At 40.8% G+C, this 17,439-nt stretch overlaps 1 long non-coding RNA gene across 1 annotated transcript in view; it reads left to right on the top strand.

The window, feature by feature from the left end:
- The first annotated feature begins 13,742 nt into the window (after positions 1–13,742).
- Positions 13,743–17,439, top strand: part of LOC138160460 (uncharacterized) — a 70,003-nt gene continuing 66,306 nt past the window's right edge. The window contains exon 1 of the long non-coding RNA XR_011168151.1: positions 13,743–13,864. This is a non-coding gene — a long non-coding RNA (uncharacterized lncRNA). The remainder of the gene's footprint in view (positions 13,865–17,439) is intronic.

The raw sequence follows: 17,439 nt of genomic DNA on the forward strand, positions 1-17,439 counted from the left end.
CCATTACTCTAATTTCTTCCTATGTCAAATTTGTGATCTGTCTCCTGAACTCTTCATCTATTTCCCCTTTCTGTCCTGGTGGTTTGTAGTATATCCCAGTGTTGACATCCCTTGTCCTCCAACCTCTGTTGATTTTCACCCAAATGTTCTTTGCTGGAGCATATCTTCTTATGGTGTACTATTCCTCTGTCCACACCCTCATCTCTTTTATCTACCCTAGGTACAGCTAAACCCTTCCCCTCAGTAGAAATATTCCATAACCTGTACAGTGTGACCACCCCAACACTGGCATACCCTCTCTAGCCCCAGTTAAAGCTTTGTACTACTTATCAATTTCTGGGTTTGAATTAAGTATTTTTGATAAAGAATCATGTGGAAGCACGAATGGAAGGTGCAGGAGTGTCCTAGGACAAGCTCGAGCTAACTCTGGAGAGCTGATTATTAAATTTTACCTTGGAAATCATCAACTGTTATAAATCAAGGCTTGCTTAATTCATTATCTTATTGATTGCCTATATTTAAGAAAATGATGGAAAAGTCTTAATAATGAAGTTTAAACTTAAAAGTTTATTCACCCACCACCCCGGTGGTTGTTAAACTGTTACCAGAACATCACCAGAAAGGTGCCATCTTTGAGCCCTTGCCTGTGAACTAGGGATCTGTTTGGGTGGAGAAATCTATGTATAATTTGAAAATCTTTAATTCACTCTTCCCCCACTACCCAACTGTCAAAACTCAGCTCTAGTCTCACCCTTTCCATGGAACCTTTCCTGTCGACCATGTCCAGAAATGATCCCTTTCTCCCTTTTGCGCCCATTTTCTTTACCACCCATTGAAAACTTAAAGAATATAAAAGTGAAGGAAACTATATATGTCGTCTTTTCTAATACTCTCAATTTGTAGTTGGAAAACTGATGGCAAGAGAGATTAAGTGATCTATCCAGGAGCACACAGGCCCCCAACACCAAATCCATTGCTCAGAAACTTATAATGTAATGGCTATTTAGAGCTAGAAGGAACCCTAGGGAGCCTTCTAATCATTTTACAGATGTGGGAACTGAGGACCGGTGAGATTGGTGCTCTCCATTACACTTATACTGCTTTATACTGTAGTTATTGGTATCTATTTCATGTCCTTTACTAATTGTAAGTACTCAAAGGGCAGCACTCTATCTTGGATATTGTAGGAATATTTTTGGATTATCCACAGTCCCTAGAATGGTGCCTTGAACCAGATCAGGGACTCCATAAGAGTGTGTGCAATGAATAGTTGGATGGATGCATGAATGAACAATTGGCTCATTATAGCAGAAAATATCTAAGAAAGAGGGCAGATGCACCCAGAGAGTGAGCTGGGCATATGTGAAAGGTGAATAGATGCAGGAAGACAGCAAATGTCTGTACACATGAAGAGAAGGAGTGTGCATGTGTGTGTGTGTTTGGCTACTTCCTTGGCCATTCGGTGATAAGGGCTAAATGATAGATTGAGATTTTATAGGTTTAATATTCCCTGCCAATGCTGGGTGCTTTACATCTGGATAAAAGGAGCTATAAATCTCTCTGGGCAGAATGTGTCTCTGCCCTGCCTTCCTCACCCCCTTTTACTGAGATCTTTACTTGAAAATACAGCCAAGCAGCCAATGATGAATCATAGCATCTGTGGAACAGCCCAGATAAGGGGCAATTTGCATTTTCATGTGATAATTCGCCACTCTTGGCGTTTTCAAATTACCTTTAGAACCACATTAATTCTGTCACTGTAAACTGCCACTCAGTGCCCGAGTCACCAGGAGAATGGGATTCAAGTGGCAGGTTTGTTCGGTTTTATGGGGTTCTGAAGGGCACCTCTCAGTACAGCAGACTGGCAAAATGGAAAGCCGATTCCACTCTTGGGCTGAGGGGGGAGTGTCCCTCCCAGGAAATCCCTCTGGGGAAAATCTTCAGCTCCAAATGAATTATCCCACATTTCTAATAGCTGTTTCTCTGCATGGCTGTGGACTTATAAACAAATATAAGCTCAGTCTTTCATGGGATTACAGATCTATTGATGCAAGGGACTTTAAAGGTCATCTGGTCCAGTAATCAGTTCCACCCCCTTCAATTTAGAGGATAGATAAGATAAAGCATTTATTAGGTGCTTACTATGTTATGTGCTGGGATACAAATACAAGCGAACAAGATGGTTCTTAACCTGAAGAAACTCCTATTCTAATGGAGACTATATGGAGAACTGGAAAGCAAAAGGAGAAGAGAAGGTACTTGACAGGAATAAGGTGGCTGGTGAAGAGGGCGAGAGGTCCAGAGATTAAGTCAAGCCAAGCGTGAAGTGTACATGGTTGGACCCTCTCACAAAATGGTAGTTTGGGCTGGTTCAGTCACCAAACAGAAAAGCAAAGCACAGGTCAGAGGTTTCTCCAAGAGTGAGGAGGCAGCTGGTGATGAGGTAGAGAAGTCCAGAGAGTGAATTAACCTGGGAATCAGCATCTGTTTATAGATGAGTAAACTGAAACCTAGGAGGTCGAGGTTACACAGGAAGTGGGTGGCACAGGTAAGACTTGAACTCAGGCCGTCCTTTCTCACATTCCATAATAGCCCTTGTACTTATTATATTATGCTGATGAAATACAACATGGTTTATTGAATGATAATGCATTTATTGAATGATAATACAATAAAGGGTGTTGAATTTGACATTAGAAAAACTTGATTCAAATCTCAGATCTAATGCTGACCTCACAATGGCACTACTAATGGGTAGGAAACATTCATTTACATATGAGTAAACAGACTGAGATGTTAAAGGGCTTGCTACTCACGATCACATAATCAGTGCGAATTCATGAACATCTCCGTAGAGCTGGGACTTGAAGCCCAGTCCCCTAAATCAATTTCCACTTGTTATATAGATCCCTTTCTTAGTTCCTTTGTATAGTGAGAGGGGCACAGTGGAACAAACACTTTGGAGTCTGAAGATCTAGGTTCAGATCCTAATTCTGTCACTTCTACTTGCATGACTTTGGACAAGTCACTTAATCTCTCCAGATTTCAGTTTACTCATCTGTAAAATGAGGCAGTTGAATTAGATAATTTCTGAGGCCCCTTGAAGCTTTTCAATTGATGATTCTCATTTTTTTTTGGTGGCCCCTTAAGTTGAGTTCTTTGTGGGAGGAAGGCTGTTCTTAAGGAGCTCCTCAGTGCACTGTGTTGGAATCCTTGAACCCTTGAAAAGACACTTTGGCAATTGTCTGACCTTAGCCCATGCTGCTTATAGATAAGCAGAAGGACTTCAGAGGTTCCCAGGTAGAGTTACAGGAAGTCACTTAGTAACTCAGCTATGTTAGAGCTCAGACCAGGCAGCAAGTGTCGGCAGGGATAACCTCCCTGTCTCTGAATGGGGTTTACAGGACAGGACTGGCTGGCAAGAGGTGAATGCTTATTTGTAAACTTACTGTAAAGATCTGAATGGAATCCACATGCTGATGGATAATTTCAGTATATCTTTTCCTGGACAGCAATGGTGTCAAGCTCAAAGGGAATCAGAGCCTCTAGGTAAGGGTCCCTGTGGACCTTTCCTAAGTACTGACTTAGGAAATGACAAATTAACATCATCTCTATTTTATTATATTTTCATTTATCTTGTTAAATATTTGTCATTACATTTTAATCTGGTTTGGTATCACTTGGGAATGTTGTGTATTTGACTCCTCTCCTATACAGTCAGGGAGTGTTTCATAAAATCCATTTGGAATCCCTCTTACTGCTATTTAAATCATTCTCTCCAGTGGAAATGGAGAACAACCCTTTCTCTTGCCTAACAATCTGAAAGCCTCTGTATTTCTTGAAAAATTCATATAATGGCAAAATGCTATCAAATAAGTTAATGGAAAGTCTTTTTTTCCTGAATAAGAATGATTTTTTTCTTTATCCTAATTTACACTTGTCTGTTTCCTAATGTTCCATTCTATTAACCTTTAATCCTCTCCATCCTCCCCTCACTCATCCCTGTTCTGATTCTAGGTAGGTAAACCAGCTTAGCTGAAGGCAGCAAAGTACTCTGAGGGAGACACAGGAGGGGGCATGTGGCAGGAGAGTCAAACCTCTGCTACCATCTCAACCACAGATCCCAACGGAGACAGTTAGAGATTGTCAATAGAAGTAGCGCCCCCCCCCCCCAGACCAGCAGCCCTTCTTCCAACCTAACTCTCACGGACATCTTTGAGGGGAGCAATCCCTGTAAAATGGAGTCCCATCTTCCTTGCTGCTGCCACCACCACCAGCAATCACTGACCATTTGCTGCCTGCCAATGGGCAGATAATCCCAAGAGTCCTGGGAATAGCAGTGCTTTCAAAACCATTGGTCCTGTAGCTATCATCCCTGGAAGCAAACCCTATGGAGATATGTGGTCTGGCAATTGCTTTTGCTGCAACCTCTGATTCTTCAGCAGCCATAGCTGCTGAAGACCCAGAAAATAGTGCTCTTTCCACTAAAGTACTTGGCACTGTCAAATGGTTCAAATTCAGAAATATTATTTAATCAGTGGAAACATTAAAGACGATGCATTACCATCTGCTTGGCTAGTTTGCCTTGGGACCTCTCCATCTGACATGCAGCTGAAACATACAATATGTGTTGTCTTCCCCCAAAAGAATGGGGACTTCTTGAGATCAAGGATGGTCTCCACTTTCCTTCTTGTATCCACAACACTTACAATAGTGTTTTATATAGAGCAAATATATAGAAATGCCTTTTCATCTATACGTTCATTTCAGAAGTCTGTATTTCCCATCACATAGCCATTATCTCTGTCGCACTTGAATAGTTGTGAAGGAGAGGTATCATGGTGCAGTGGATAGAAGACTTGTCTTAAGGAGCACCTGGGCTCTGCTTCTGATGCACAAGGTACGTTAGCAGGGCTACACTTGAACATAGCCTCCTTTGAGTGATCACTTATTCATGGTTAATGGAGTTCAAATGAATGAGGTGCATCTGTGTTATTATTGAGGCTGACTCTTTGACCCACAAGATGGAAATCTCTGCAAACCTGGGATAAATTTGAACATCTTAAAGAGTGTGGGTGAAGATGGAAGATGTTGAGAGGCCATGGACAAGAATATCTGTTGGAGGTATGAATACAAAGTTATGAGACTAATATTCTTATGCTGCTTACGTATTGGTTGGGAGGGCAATTCCAAAAATGTTCAGAACAATGAAAACTTTCTTTGGAAAGGTTTGTAGCTTCCTGAGTTGGCTATACTGTTAAGGGGATAATATACCTCTGTAGGTGTAAGCCATGACCTAGTCCCCCAGGCTGAGATAAGCAAGGGGGTAAACCCTACTATCATTCACTTTGGCTAATTTTGTTCCCACCCAGAGTTTCCTCTAGTGACCTCAAAATATAGTACAAAGATGTAAGTAAAAGGACCACAGTTGAAGGTAACAATTCACAGTGGATACAGGACAGCTTTTATTTCACCCCACAGACAATGTATAAGACACCTGGGATGCACAGCAAATGAAACAATTAATAGGAAAAGGATAGTAACCGGACCCATGACTTCATTCACATAGCGAATTCCCAGGGGAGGAAATTCAGATCCTCACCTTTTCTGCAACTTATAATCTTAGAGAGTAGCCTAGCATCCTGAGAGTTTAAGTGACTTGTCCAGGGTCAGATAGATAGTATGTGATAACACATCTATAAGTTCTGATATTGTTTTTTTAAAAGTCTCATCATTATCTATAGTCATTTTTATTGCTTTACCTATATAACAGGATTTATCAAAAGCCTCTTTAAATAGCAGCAGCTCCAGCCAAGCTTTTAAATATTTATGGATAGTTTATAACTTGAAGGTTTGGGAGAAAGAAATAAAGTCCACAGGATCCTAAATTTACTGATTAGGAAATTGATAGGCTTGCAGAGGTGATGACCTGAACCAGTAGGTGGAGTTTCCTCACCTGGCAGATCAGGCTATTAGTTCAATCACAGGTCCGCTCCCTATTCCTCTTATTATTATATTTCCATGAGGACTAGTGTTGTTCTTCACAATTAAAAGATTAAAAATTATAAAAAGTTACTCAATCTTTGTCAGAGTTAGTGTCAGAGCCCTAATTGAGACTCAAGCCTTTGCTTTCTTCCTTTTCCTCTTTTCTTCCCATTTTTCAGTTGTTTGAAGTTGTTGCAGACTCTTTGTGATCCCATTAAGGGTTTTCTTGGCAAAGATACTGGAGTGGTTTGCCATTTCCTTTTCCAGTTCATTTTACAGATGAGAAAACTGCAGCAAACGGTTAAGTGACTTGCCCAGGGTCACACAGCTAGTAAGTGTCCGAGGCTGGATTTGAACTTAGGTCTTCCTGACTCCAGGCCTAGCATTTTATCCTAGCACCACTTAGCTGCTTTCTTCACATGCATCTGGACTAAAATGACAGCAGGAACTGAAGGAAGCACAAACTTCAGTTAGCAATGGTTGGAAAACATGCAAAGGTATACTGGAGCCTGCCTTGTTAGTGAGAACTGATGGTTAAATGTTCAGTGTCAGTACACACACCTTAAAAATCAGCGGATGTTAAAATCCAGGACTTGATTTATTGTTTTTTTGATTGTCTAGACTTAAAAAAGTATTAATAATTCAGCTTAAGCTTAAAAAAATATACCATGTGCTCATTGTTGTCCTTACTACCTCCCCTCCCTGCCCTCTGCCAACAGATGGTTGTTAAACATTTACTAGCCCACCCTCTGGGAGCGCCTAAGTTCTTAGTTATATATTTCACTAGAAGATGACATGAAGTAAAAAAGACTCCCTCCCCACCACACCCTCTCATTGAAACTACTGTGGCTAACAAACGGGAAGAGTCCTTGGTGGGAATCAGACCTCCTAGGTTTCTCTCTTCTCTTTCCTCCCTCCCTCCCTCTCTCCCTACTATCTTCACGATTACCCCAAGGATTGAATAGAAACTACCTTGGACCAATGGGTATCTGCCCTATCCTTATGGATCTCCAGGTCAGGAAAGGTATAGATTATCCTCTGCATACTTATAATTGTAATCCCCCTTTGATTCTGTCCTGTGAAGGGATAGATTGCTGCCATCCTTGCTGTCTTAACCCTTCAGAGGTTTGAAAATCATGCCTGTATATAGGAAGACAGGATGCAGCATATGTATTTTTAAGACATTGGGGTAATTACTATTTTTACAATTTTTGTTCTTTTTTATTCTGTAGAGAAACTGCTCTCCAAGGACAGATGAGTGTCTCTCTCTCTCTCCCCCCCTCTCTCTCCTCTCCATCTTTCTCCCTTTCTCATCCTCTCTCTCTCCTCTGCTCCCTCCCTATCTCCTCTCCATTTCCCTCTCTTTCTCATTCACTCTCTCTCATCTCCCTCCATTTCTCATTCTCTCTCCCTTTCTCTTCTCTGCTCCTTCTCTCCTCTCCATCTCCCTTTTTCTGCTCCCTCCCTCCTTCCCTCTCTCTCCCTTTCTCTCCTTCACTTCCCTTCTCCTTTTCCAGTTTTCTGATCCACAAGATAGATGACATCATCTCCCATCCCTCTAGAAATCTCAGATGTGCATCCATTTGATAGCCCCCTATACAGGTGGGGGGAGGAGGAGTGGGTGAATTCCAGGATCTCAGCAACAGGCTTCTGTTTCCTCACAGCAACCCCATGGGCATGAACATCTTAACAATCACCATGGAAACGAGACTCTCCCCTTCTCTTCATGCTGGATACATCCTTGCTTTTGAGCTGCATCCCAGCCTGGCCCCTTGCTCCATGTCTGACTCCCCCTACTGTTCCCATACTTTATCACTAACATAATACTAATAGTGGTCTGGGGCCTTGTAGCATAAGGAATGCTATTTCCTGAAGGCCCTTTAGCATCACCAGTGAACCTTCAGATAAACAGGAGAGGGAGTCTTGAGTCTATAGCATCGTAGATTGAGAGCTGCAAGAGACCTTAGGAGCTGTCTAATCCAACACTCTCCATTTTACAGATGTAGAATGATTGGTGAGCTTGTACCTCCAATGACCTGGTCACCCCGCTATTTCCCTCTGGCTTCCTCCTCCTACTCCTCTTAGGAGAATGTAGACTCCCACCCTTCAAACCCTGGAATCTCATTAGTGACTATTCACTTTATTTAAATGGTCCTGGTTCTACCAATCAACCTTTGGGGCCATCCTGTATATACCCTCTCATATGGGTACTTACTTCCTAAATTATCTTTCCCTATTGTAATGAAAACTCCTTGAGGGTTGGGTCTGGATTATTTGTTCCTGTCACCAGTTCTCACAACACATGGCACGTTGTTGTTCAGTCATTTCAGTCATATCTGTCTCTTTGTGACTCCTTTTGGGGTTTTGTTGGCATAGCTATTGGAGTAGTTTGTCATTTCCTTTCCCAGCTCATTTTATAGATGAGGAAACTGAGGAAAATAGGGTTAAGTGACTTGCCCAAGGTCACAAAGCTAAGAAGTGTCTGAAGTCAAATTTGAACTCAGGTCCTTGTGATTCCAGGGCTGAGCTCTTTCCGCTGTAGGATCTTGAATAAGTGCTTAAATTCTTTGGATTTTAATTTCCTCATCTGCAGAATGAGGGAGTTGAACAATATGATTCTTTCCGGCTCTAGATGTCTAAATTCATGCATGATCATTTTAATTTGCTCAGCAATGATGATGATAATCCTACCTTCTAATTATATAGTACTTAGAACCATAACTAGCAATTTTTGCACCTGGGGCATATGAGAGTTGGGGGAGAGGTGGGGAGAAAAGCTCATCTGGACTGGTTAGTGGGGAGGGGACAAGTGCATAGGAGAACATTGTACCACAAGCAGCTAAAATGAGAGAGAGCAGCCCCAAAGAGGCTGCTGCTACATCTGAATCATTCCATAGGGTAGGCCATGTGTACCATTAGCACCCTTTAAATTTTCTATCCTGGGACAAAGTCCCTTTGTGTCACCATAGTTTTGTTTTTTCGGGTAGCTAGGTGGTGCATTGGATAGAGTGGCCAGGCCTAGAGTCAGAAAGTCTCATCTTCCTGAGTTCAAATCTGGCTTCAGATACTTCCTAGTTGTGTGACCCTAGACAAGTCACTTAACACTGCCTCAATTTCCTCATTTGTAAAAATGACCTAGAGAAGGAAATAACAAACCACTCCAGAATCTTTGCCAAGAAAACCCCAAACGGGGTCATAAAGTGCCAGATGCTACTGAAAATGATTGAACAATAACAAGTTTTGGTTTTTAGAATTATGCTGTGTAACTTCCAGAACATTTTGAAATGGATTCATAGGATTTAGAGATGGAAGGAATTTTAGAAATAATCTAGTTGAATCCCCTCAATTTACAGATGAGGAAACTGAGCTGCAGAGGAGTTAAGGGACTTTGCTGAGATTAGTAAAGTAAGTAGCTGAGCCAGGATTCTAATGCATGTCTTCTGACCCTGAGTACAGAGCTCTTGTCCCTGCATTATACTGCTTCTCACCCTTCAGCTGCTTTAATATTCATAACAAGTAAATGAGGCTGGAAGGACAAGAGGTTTTTTAAAATAGTAACAATAGTTAGCATTTACTAAGCACCTTCCCTAAGCCAGTCACTGTATTTGCTGCTTTACAAATAGTCTCATTTGATCCCCACAACAATTCTGTGAGGAAGGTGCTATTATTGTCCCCATTTTACAGGTGGGGAAACTGAGGCAAACAGAGGTAAAGTAATTTGCCCAAGGTCACCCAGCTAGTAAGTATCTGAGGTCACATTTGAACTTGGGTCTTTCTAGATTTCCTAAACCATCTCCAAGGTTTCTTCCTGCTCTAAATATAAGATCCTAATGACCCTGAGTTATTTATACTGCAAATTGGTGACCGCTGGGGCTAGAACAGATGCACAATGGATAGAACATTGCGTCTGGAGTCAGGAAGACCTGATGCCCGAGTTCAAAACCAACTTCAGATGCTTCCTAGCTGTGTGATTCTGGTCAAGTCCCTTAACTTCTGTCTGCCTTAATTTCTTCAACTCAAATAACAATTATTATTTATAATAGCACCTCCCTCACCAGGTTGTTATGAGAATCACAAGAGATAATAACCGTAACATGTTTAGTACAGTGCCTGGCACATGGTAGGTGCTTGATAAATGCTTGTTTTCTATCCTCCTAGGACCCAGGTCTTATAACTTATTATACCATGCTTCCTATTGCATCCTATTGGTGCCTTGTGATAGAACTAGAAGAGGCAGTGTAGAGTGATAGCTAGAGAGTTGACTGTGAAGCTTCCAGGAAGACCTGAGTTCAAATCCTGATTATGACACATCTTGCCTGCGTATCCATAGCCAAGTCATTTAACCTTTGGGTTAAGTTCTAGGCTATTCTCTAAATCTAAATTTTAAGTTTCAGAGAAGGTACAGACAGACTTAACATTTGCAGAAGGAGTTATTTATCATAAGGAAGTTGACTACACTTCTAGAATGAATGAAAGTAGGGTGATTAACTTCCATCACCCCAAAATTTCACCAGGCATCATCATCATCAATCCAATAAGAAAATACAGAAGTCACCCAGAGGTTTACAGGTAATAGGAGAGGGGACCACCAGCAAAATCAGCACCAATAAAAGCAAATGGGCCAATAGCTTCTCAAAGGGACTGGAGATGGACCAGGGACGTTGTAGCAGCAAGCACCCTTGCATACCCAGGATGGCTGCTAGCTGCTAGCTCCTTTTTCTAAAGGAAAGCAACTCAAAAAGAGTTAACAAACTTACTTTAATCAAACATATGCATATCAGTCACTTAGTTGAGTGGAAAAAGTCAGCACCATGATCTTCAGAAAATACAAACAGAAATCATAAGCAGACAAAAAATACAGAAAAATAACACAATTCAACAGACAGGGCCTCCTGCTGTCTGACCATTATGTACATACAGTGTTAGTTACCGGGGAGAGAAGTACCATCATCTGGGTTTTCAAAGAGGAGCGGGGACTCAAGGTTCTGCTCAGAGTTTCATCTGGCCAAATCACACAACTCTTCCCATAAATGAGCCCCAAAGCAAAACCCCACCTCAGAGTATATTTATATGTAGCTTTCTCCAGGGTTAGAGAACATCACAACCTTCATGACCCACTGCCTAACTACAAATTAACAAAAGGTGGGCCTCCCTGGAAAACAAGTCTCTCTTGTGCCCTAAGTGAGGTCTGTTAGGGGGCAGGGAAGATCTCGAAATTCCCTTACAGATGTGTAGCTCACAGGGCTCTTTTTCTGGGGCTCCTATGAGATGGTTTAAGGGGGGTAAGAAAAGCATTTGGAAGCCAACAGAGGTACCATTGACAAGTGTGGGCATGGTGACACTCAGACTAGGACCCTATGGGGTCTGAGAAATTTAGCACTTTGTCCTGAGATGCCATAGAAGGGGTCTGAAAATCTGGGGCTCTGAATCTCCAAGATCCATGGTGGTGGTGTGGTGTTGGGGATAACCAATGCAGGAATTCAGGTAACCCAGGGGACTTAGGTTGACATCAAAAATGGTGTGTGAGAGGAAAAGTACACACACCTGGAGAAAGAGCCAGGGAGAGCAGGGAGCAGATGAATCTGACTCTTATTTAAACCATATGAAGGAGGGGTGAACATATATCAAATTCAGCAGGGAAACAAGTGGGAAGAGGGTAAATAATATCAAGGAGTCATCAGGAAAACAAATTTCCTGATCCTACAGGAATAAGATGGGGAGAAAAAAAAAGAGAAAACCTGGAATGTACAAAAATAATTGTGACATATATAGGTAATGAAATGGTATTTTACTGTAAGAAACAATTATTTCAGAGAAGCCTGAGAAATAGAAAATGATGCAAAGTGAAGGGAGCAGAACCAGGAACACAATCAAGACAATAATGTTGTGAAGAAAAACAACATTGAAAACTTAAGGACTCTGATCAAACCATATTAAGTCCCTGGAGGACTATAATGAAGCATGTTACCCACTTCTTAGAGAAACGTGATGAACTCAAGGTACAGAGACAGGCACAGATTTTTGGTTAGAGCTATTGTGTGGATTTGTGTTACTGGAATGCAATTATTTGTAACTTTTTCACCTCTGTTTTTAACTGGAGAGGGGGTAGAAGTAAAGCAAGGTGGGAGGGATGTGGTTAGCAATAGTGATATTAGTAAAAAGAGGACCATGGAAACAGTTTTTTTAAAATAACACTTTATTTTTTCCCAATTACATAAAGACAATTTTAAACATTGATTTAAAAAAACTTGAGTTCTAAATTTTCTCCTTCCTTGGGGAAATTTTCTCCCCACTCCCTGACACAGTAAACAATTTGATATGTTATGTGTACAGTTACGTAAAACATATTGTAAAAGAAGACACAGACCAAAAGAAAAAAAAACCAAAAAAGTAGAAAAAGTATCCTTCGATCTGCATTTAGACTCCATCAGTTCTTCCTCTGGCGGTGGATAGCGCTTTTTCATCATGAGTGGCAAAATGGTCTTAGATCACTGCATTGCTGAGATAACTAAGTCATTCACAGTTTGATCATCGTACAATATTGTTGTTACTGTGTACAATGTTTTCCTGGTTCTGTTCATTTCATTTTGCATCAGTTTGTGTAAGTCTTTCCAGGTTTTTCTGAAAGCCTCCTGTTCATTTCTTATAGCACAATAGTACCCCATCACAAGCATATACCATCACAAGCACAACTTATTCAGCCATTCCCCAGTTGGTGGACATTCCCTCAACTTACAATGCTTTGCCACCACAAAAAGAGCTGCTATAAATATTTTTGCACAAATAGGTCCTTTTTCTTTTTTTCCCCATTGCTTTGGGATACAGACCTAGTAGTACTATTGCTGGATCAAAGAATATGCAACATTTTATAGCCCTTTGGGCATAGTCATAGAAACATTTTAAAAGAATACTTGTGAAAAAAAAATAGAAAGAAGTTCGGAAGGAAGTTCATCAAGCAAGACAGTTTTGAAAGTAATATATGGAATTTATTAATTTTTTTAAAGCAAGTTATGAAATGGAGCTTCATGGCACAATCTGCTAGACACATGGAAATGCTACTTTGGGAGGGTGTTTTAGATTTAGCATGAAAATGTTTAAAAATATTTCAGTTCCAGTTCCTATCCCCAATCCTAGGATGGAACTGACAGTGATTACTAGCCTAAACCAAAAGCCAAAAGTGTTTCTGTGTTTAAAGGTCCTTCGTTTCCCAGGCATGGAATACATGACTGGTGGCTGGTCGCTTCCATCTTTGTGTTTTATGGTTAGATAAACTCTGAGACACTAAAACAAAGTAGCTAACTAGATGTGACAGGAACAGATTGGTTATGTAGAAGTGATTCATGCAAATAGGATTTGGGTGGGGGGATAAGTTTAATAATAAAAATGTCTAATAAATCTTAACATGCCTCCCTTTTAAAATCTGACTGGGGATATTGAGATGGGAGGGGTGGGTCACTGGAACTGTTGGGTATGTCATCCAAGCATCAAATTCAACAGGCGTAATGTGACTTGGGAAATTGAAACATCAAATGTCAAATAAGATCTTGCTGCTCTAATTCTTTATTCAGGCCCCTGGGGGATAATGTATCCAATGTGACAATCCAATAAGCTCTTACATATTCTCCATATGTTACTGGGAAGCCCACCTCATCTGATCTTCTAAAAAATTTACCATGTCCTTCTTTCTAATAAATTTAATGGAAGCAATGAAGGCAGATTATATATACATGCAATTATGTAAACACAATTCTACATTAAAGTCTTTCCCTGATGTTTCACTGTAGCATGGAGGCAGCCACAGAGACTCGAGACCTATGATGGTGGAGCTCAAGTGGGTCCTACCAAGTCAGAAGACCTTCAAGTACTGCTCTGGAAATGGGTGAGTGTTTCAGATTTCCTGTTGCAGTTTGGAAAGTCTCCTTACCAGAAGACTGGCCAACAGGTAGTGATTTTATTTTTCAGATACAGAAAATCATATGATTACTAATAAAAGTGTGTGGAGGTGGGGTTGGGATTTGCATGAGTAAAGGGATTATCTATACCAATGAATTCCTAAATTCTTAATGTTTTGAAATAAGAATATATGTATATATATATATATATATATATATTCCTTGATGCTAAGTGCCATGCTCTATTCTTTATGTCATAAGGCCTTTTTCACGTATATAATAATAATAACTAAAATTTTATTATTATTATTTATAATTAAAAGAAGTCATGTGGTATAGTATAATAATTATTAGATCCTTGAGAGAACCCTTGTGGCATAATGACTCAAGGCCTGGACTCAAATTCTTCTTTGGACACTTTGTGTGAGTGTGGGCCCCTACTTAAGTCCCCTAACCTCTCTGAGCCTCAGTTTTGTCTCTCTGTAGAATGGAGATGATAGTAACTGTAATTAATCCTTACCTCATGGAATCATTGTGAAACTCAAAAGAGAAAAACCATGTAAAGTGTTTGGCAAACTGTAAAGTGTTATGTTAACGTCAGCTTTGGTTTTGCTTCCTTCAATACTTTAGTTACTTGAGATGTTATTGTTGTACCCCCACTAATCAGTGCACACATACAGATATGGGGTAGGGACTGGATGGGTGTTATCATTTATATAGGGTGAAAAAATCCCTTTGTCAATATAGGTTGATGTATTCTCTGAAAAGTCTTAGAGAATTGACTAGGATACTCAGGTTAAAAGATTTGCCCAGCATCAGACAGCCAATAGATGTCAACAGGGGTCTTGAGCACAGGTGTCATATTCCCTAGGGATGTGTACGTGTGTGTGTGTGTGTGTGTGTGTGTGTGTGTGTGAAAAGAAAGGAAATCCAGGAGAAATCCATCTTGTCTCCAAAGGGACTGACAGCCTATCCCCTCACAGGGTAGGATGAGCCCAAAATAAGTCCCCTGATATCACTCCTGCTGCTCTGTTGCTATGTCATTCCAAACTCTTAAGGAGTGCAGGATTTAGAGCTGAAAAGGACAAATTAGGGAAGACCTCTTGCTCCTCGAGTGAGACACCCCCTCTCCCCAATGCAGTATTTCCACATGTATAATAGAACACAAAAAGAAGATTTTGTCATGAAGTTCCATTTCATAACATTTGCTTAAGAAATCTAATAAATTCCATACATGACTTTCAAAACTGTCTTGTTTCCTTCAAAACTTGGCTTCTTTCTGTTTTTAAAAATAATGTCTGTATTTTTATAATATTTTATATACATATGTGTGTGTCTATATAAACATTCCAGTTTCTGTCCCGGTACCTCGGCATTGGCTACCTCTCATGCCTGGAGGGTATTTCCTCTGCAGTTCTGACTCTTAGAATTCCTGGTCTCCTTCAAGATTTCAACTGAGCTCCAATATTGCCTCCTACAAGAAGCCTTTTCCCCTGCATATCCCAGCTGCTGCTGTCCCCCTCCTCAAGCTGCCTGTGCTTTTTGGTCTATCTTCTGTATCTGCTTATGTGTGTACGTATTGTCTTCCTCATTAGAACGTAAGGTCCTTGAGGGCCCGGGTTGGTTTACTTTTGTCTCTTTATCCACATTGTTTAATGCAGTGCACATAGAAAGTGACCAATGGACATTGTGTGGATTGGTACAATCACACTTACAGACATACATGCCTACATACAAACATATGCATACAAGCATACATACATGTGGGCATATGGTCAGGCCTGACAAAAAGATGGTAGAATGTCAAACTGGAAAAGTCTTAAGAGATCATTAAGCCCTCCTCCTTTTAGGAAATAGATGATGAGATACGTTCAGAGAAGGTTATGTGAGTTGTTTAAGGTTGCATAATGAGTGAATTATCAAGAGTTGGGATTGGAATCTAGGTCCTAAGGGGGGGGAGAGAGAGAGAAAGAGAGAGAGAGAGAGAGAGAGAGAGAGAGAGAGAGAGAGAGAGAGAGAGAGAGAGAAGAAAGAGAGGAGAAAGAGAGGAGAAAGAGAGGAGACAGGCATATTTAAATACTTCAACTGCTCAAAACTTTGCACATGGAAGTCCTGAACTTTCCAGCCTAGTCTAGCCCCTACTTTCAAACTCAGAATAATAATAACAAAACCAGAATCACAGCCCATTGTGAGCCATGAAGGAAAGGAAAGATTATTCTTCTCTTCCCTGTTTAGAGCAGAGAAATTGAGCCCTACCTCTCTGAGACAGGACAACCTGGGTTTGAATCCTGGCTTTGTTATTTACTGCCTGTGTGACCTTGGACAAGTCACTTATATCTCTGAGTCTCCCCTCATTTGTCCTTTAAATCCTACACTCCTTAAGAGTTTTGGAATGAGGTAGCATTAGAGGAGTAGAAGTGATACCTGTAGACTTATTTTGTGCTCATCCTACCCTGTGAGGATATAGGCTTCAGTCCCTTTGGAGACAACAAGAGAGATTTCTCCTGGATCCCCTTTCTCTTCATTGTTGACTCCTTTCCTGTGACTATTAATTGGAGAAGGACCCTAGCCCATGCCTATCTTATTCTCAGTTTATTTCCTGTCTCTGGAGCTCCTTCTTCTACCTGACATTCTTTTTCCTGCCTTCCTATGTATCTTCCTCCATTAGAATACAAGATTCTTGAGGACAGGAGCCATCTTACTTGCTTATAGTTGTTTCCCCAGTGATTAGAACTGTGACTTGGACATAGCAAATCCTTGCTAACTATTTTATCTATCTATCTATCCTGAGACATTTGGACAAGGTTGATTTTTGTGCTGGAGGGGATAGCCACCATGTCATTGTCTTAGGGAAATCATGTCCACGGATTTACTGAGACACATTTATATTCTATTGTAGTCCGTGTCCTGACTAAGTCCTGCCCCTGCTTTTCTGGCCTTAGTCCTGTTAATGGCAGGAGTGGGTATGTTCTTTAATGGACCACTTACAAATATACCCAAATATCTTCTATCCTTAAAAAAATCACTTGACAGTCCCCTTGAAGCGATTGTACTATATTCCCTATCCCTTTCATATCCAAACTTCTGGGGGGGAAAAACTACATGTTTCTAACTTTATACTCACTTATCATATCTTTGTAATCTGGTTTCAATTCCCATAATTCAGGTGAAACTGCTTTCTTCAAGGTCACCAGTGGTCTCTTTAAAGCTAAATCCACATTCCTTTTCTTGGTCCTCATCTGTTTTGAACTCTCTGAAAGATTTGACACCACTGACCATCTCTACTTTCAGGATACTGTCTCTTCTGTGGGGGCACCATTCTGTTGGGGATCTCCTCTACACTATTCTGTTGGGGGTCTCCTTTTACTGGTTTGACCAATTCTCTGTCTCCTTTGCAAGATCATTCTTTATGTCCCATCTGCCATGCATGACTGTACCCCGTGGCCTTCTCCTGGCTTCTCTTATCTTCTTTTTCTATACATCCTCTCTTTCTGACCTCATTAGCATCTATGGGTTCAACTGTCATCTTTCTGTAGGTTACTCCCAGTCTTGTCCTCTTCTC

This window comes from Petaurus breviceps, unplaced genomic scaffold (genome assembly GCF_028583685.1).
Source record: "Petaurus breviceps papuanus isolate PSGF00001 unplaced genomic scaffold, PetGlider_PUasm1.0 181, whole genome shotgun sequence".
NCBI lineage: Eukaryota > Metazoa > Chordata > Mammalia > Diprotodontia > Petauridae > Petaurus > Petaurus breviceps.